A 5115-nucleotide genomic window follows, 5' to 3' on the forward strand; every position below is an offset into this window, starting at 1 on the left:
GATAATTTTCATGCGTTCCTCTCCATCCAAATATGATAAATAATGTTTGTAATGAAACACTTGAAGATATTTGAACTAAAGTCATTACCTTTTGTCTTTACAATTACCTCAAATTCCTTTATTTCCATATCAACTAATCAAAAAAAATTATCATATTTTGTAGAAGAAAAAATTATTATTTCAATATTTCTCAATTTCTTGAAAAGAGGTGATAACTTTTTAAATTTAACCAAAAATTTTATTGCCAAATTTTTAATAATATTATTTAGTTTTTAAGATGCAAGTTTGAATCAATGAAATTAAATTATTTTTTTATAAACTATTACCTATAAGAGTATTAAAACAAAAACTATTTATATATTATGACATGTGAGTATAATTAAGATTATCAAAAAGTATATTAATATTTCCATTATACCGTTCATTAACCATAGTAATAATTGAATCATGTCTTGTTCAATAAAATAGTTTCCTAATCTTAAAATCTAATTTGAACACCTAACAATTTGATTTGAATTATAAATAATAAATAATAAATAATAAAATAAATGCTGGATAAAATAATTACCCATAGAAATATATTAACATGCTTCATAAATAAACTAATAACTCTGGCTAACTATAAAAACCAAATAAACTAATAACTCTAAATAAAAACCATATAACCTGACCACCACCGAGTTCATCTGTTTTGGATCTCTTGGCCTCCATTGATGTGAAGCGGCTGTGAATTCCTGCCATCTGTCACGGCCGTGACACATCGCTACGATTCAATGAACAAAAAAAACAATAAAAAAACAGTTAGTTATCAATTGACCATCAAATAATGCACGTATATAACTAACTATACATTATTCCCTATTCTAAGTCATCAACTGCCAAACTAGAATTTCCGGATAAACCCATCCCTAAGAAATTATGGTGATGATCATCTTCAACTATAGTATTTCCCGATCCTTCATTTTCATTTTGTGTGAAAACACTACTAACTGAGCGATTACGAGTGCGTGATTCCTCCCTCATTTTGGAGTAGGCAAAAGAACCTGAACCTGTAATGGGATGATAATATACTCACGATGAAAATGCTCTGTTTTAGTTGTGAATACTTATGTGGTAGCACAACAACCCTAATTAGACATACCTTCAACATGGTATGGAGGCGGGTAAAATTGAAGATAGTAGAATGTAGCCAAAACCATACCTGCAGATAAATAACCCTTTTACTATCTAAGACGATTAACATTTTCTTTTTTGAAAATAATCTCTGGCAGGGGTGTGAGGCTATTGAAAACTCGATTAGTTGGGTAAAAGGACATTAGTCTTATGGTTATAATTTAATGAATAAAGAGTATATTGATGATGAGATATTTGGTTATTTTATATTAATCTCAAAAAAATCATATTGAACAAGGACTAAATAACACCTCATCAAACAAGACTCAAAGCTATTAAAATTGGGGCTTGAACTTGGACCTCTTTTAACATATGGGGTTTGAACTTTGAACTGCAAGATAATGTTCAAACTTTTAACATGTGTGCCATTTGGGGCGCTTTTTCCTAACAGAAGTTCTTTTTCACGAAATTATTTAGTGTCAAGATATTTTATTAGTTTATAAAAAGAAACATTAATCTCTTCTTCCTTGACAAAAGCTCCAAATGTCTAATGTACTAGCATTATATGCCAAAAGAAAACCAAGTTCAAGTCCCAAATAGTAATTGATAAACATAACACGCAATGAACTCACCTAGTATACCTCCTACTGCCACATCTTTCTAGTGGTGCCAGTAGTTGTCAACTCGAGAGACACCAACGAGTATCAGGGTAAAAGAGATTCACAAATTTGCTACATGTCCTCTTCGGTCAAACACCTTGATCTTTCATATAAATATAACGACATAAATCCTAGACCAGCAAAGAATACTGGCAAAGAATACTACAACAAGAAATTAATAAGATTTTGAGTAAAGTATTGGAGGACTATTTTCGTTGAATATCAATAAGATACTTACCCCGAAGTATGGCCACTTTGAAAAATTTTATGCCCTTCCTTTATCACATATTTGTTTCCATGGCAAATAACATTTCTAATCAAATCATAAGCCTAACAGCAAGACATGAGACACCACACTTAGCATACTTTTAAGATAAAACCGCAAATTCTATAAAAAAAAATTAAATTGGGATTTGTTCCATGGTGTGTAAGCTAGCACGATCCCCACAGACCTACCTCCACTTCAATCAAGGATTCTTAGTGGGAAAACTGCATATTCCATATTCATTTCATTTAAAATTATTTATGTCATATCATTTAGATCTGAACTGTAAACTGAACTTGGTATTTATAAATGAAGCCATTATTTAGAGAAATTGAGTAAAATACATACATCCTTTCCATCTGGGAAGCACCGCCAGAAGAAGTCAGGTCTAGGCCGACCAACAGCATCCTTTATCGAATTTGTTAGAATAGACGTGATGAGGACAGAAAAAAGTAGGCCTGTTTTTTTTCTCAAACCTTATAAACATAACATTTCACACAAAGAACATAAAGTATGGATTTCAGTTTTACCTAAAGTTGCATGATGAAGATCGTATACATCCTTCCTACGTAAATAAACTCTTTGAAAAATCAAGATAGGAAAAATAACTGCATATATCTAGCAATGGAAAGGAACACTATTCATAAGTTACACGACCTATAAATATTTATCTAAATAAAAATAATAGAAAAAGAACATACCGGAACAGCCCATGGAGGAACTGTATTATCTTTCAAAGAATACTTGAGGTCAGACATCATATCCTTCTCAACAAACCGATAGAACGGACTGATTGTATTCAAAACATAGTATATCACACTAAGAAGCAGTAAAATAAGTCAATCATGCAAGTGGATCCTCGCCACTGTAATCCCATGGGACCTTACAGTATGTGAACCGAGCTCAGCTTCTCTGATTCTTTCGTGTCGATGCCAACAAAATAAACTCGATCACAAAATGAGATGCCATTATATGACATTGCTTATTGAAACACAAAGAAAAACTATACCTCCTGATCCATATATATTTGTCAGTTGAAAGTAGAATCTATCATTATCAGTCTTGATGCACTCTGTATATGAGACCCAATGGACAAGACATTAAACCACATATGATTCTTTGGCAAATAAAAGTTTATTTAAAAAATGGTCATCTAATTATCAATGTAGATAAGATAATTGTGATATATAATGAAAGAGTTAATGATGAATAACGTGCATGAAAGAGACATTTGGAATTCACAACATGCCACGAAGAGTTAATGATGAATAAAAGTCACAACGATTGCGAGAGAAAAGAAGTATGTATACGTACAGATCATTTAAACGAGGATGAAGAATTTTCTTTCACATAACGGCCAACCATGTGCAGTAAGTGTTGAATACTAAAATATATAATAACGGTAAATAGTATGAAAAGATGAATAAATAATGGAAGAAATCCGTAAAAGCGTCAGGATGTGATTGTTTCACCTTTCCGGTTTTTGACGGCAAAATTGAAAAACCTTTCTCTCTGAGAAATAAGGACCGGTCTCCAGCCACGCGAAGAAGGAGAGATCTGAGATTGATTGTCTCAATGATGATGAGCGTGATCTTCGTTGAACATGCTCTATAATCATACAAGCCTGCCACGTTCAATCTAATCGGTGAGATTGAGACCAACAACAATATGCATTTTTTATTCCTAACATATTTGATAATATTACAACATCATATCATATGCTGCTGAAATATAACTTAAACATATTTTATTTTATATGAATATGCAGTTTTTTTAGGTGATACAATTAGTTGGGCGTTTTGGTTTGTGGTACTAGTTATATAGATATAAGTTGTACGAGTATAACTTGTATAGGGTATTAGATGTATAAATTATATAGATTATTAGTGTTTCCCTGTTTGATTGAAATAATAAAAGTGATATAAATTATATAAATTTTATAATTTTGTGTTTGATTCGTGGTATAAAAAAATAGTAAAAATAATTAAAGACTATGTTATTCTTTTATTTATATAAATTATTTTAATATTTATTATTAATTATATTTAAAACTAATAAAAATATTAGTTTAAAAAGATTTAATAATGTTATACGATAATATAATTTCTTTATAAATATATTTTATTTCCTATAATTAAATAAATTGTTTATTAATAATTAATACTATTAAATATATAATAACAAAATAACAAATAAACGAATCTCAATAAATCGTTCTATGTTGTGGAGACTTAATAAGAATTTAGGTACCTACCGAGATAAAAATAAAAGTTTGTTATATTACTTGAAAATAAGACTATCTAAAAACAAAACCGACTAAAACAAATCTGACTTAATTAATGTAATCTAACATAATAAAAATAATGCATTTAAATATTCTGTGCTTACTATCAAAAAAAGCTGTAGTGAGACGTTTTCATCGAAATTAACTAAGAAACTTATTGTTTTAACTTATTTGTATATTTTTTTTTGTTAAACATTTCTTAAATAAATAATTATTTTATTTTTGATATCTCTTTTTCACTTCAGAGATTATTGGTCAAGAGAATGAAAATTTTAAAAATCTGTTTACATTTTAAAGGATAACTTTCATCAATGGGGTAACTAAGTCCACTTCCACGTCCAAGGATGAAAAAGACAATAATTTTGATTAAAGACAAGAATGAGTTTAAAAAAAATAGAAATTAGTAAAGGTTAGAAATTTATACCTTGTGATACCTGTTACAATTTTATACATCATTTTAGGTATAAATTATACCCTTAATAACACTGTAGATATAATTTATTTTAACCAAACATTAATTTAATTTTACTGTAGATATCTTTATCCTATATCTATAGTACTGTACCTCCAACCAAATAGAGGCTTAAGGATCTTAATTTAAGTTAATTAATTTTATTTCCTTTTAAAAAAATAAATAATAGTTATTTTCTTTCTCATTTTCACAGCTTCTTTATTATTTTATTTTTTTAGTACTTATATTTGAATTTATGCTTTATTTTGTTTAATTTGGTATATTATTTAGTTGTATCGGATTTGGCAACCCGAATTTTTCTAATTCAAATAATATTCTACCT

The 5115-nt window shown here is 29.0% G+C and overlaps 1 pseudogene; it reads right to left on the reverse strand.

The window, feature by feature from the left end:
* Positions 1-858: 858 nt before the first annotated feature.
* LOC124931198 lies at positions 859-3655 on the reverse strand (annotated as a pseudogene).
* Between the last annotated feature and the right edge of the window lie 1460 nt (positions 3656-5115).

This window comes from Impatiens glandulifera, chromosome 1, assembly GCF_907164915.1.
Source record: "Impatiens glandulifera chromosome 1, dImpGla2.1, whole genome shotgun sequence".
Lineage (NCBI taxonomy): Eukaryota > Viridiplantae > Streptophyta > Magnoliopsida > Ericales > Balsaminaceae > Impatiens > Impatiens glandulifera.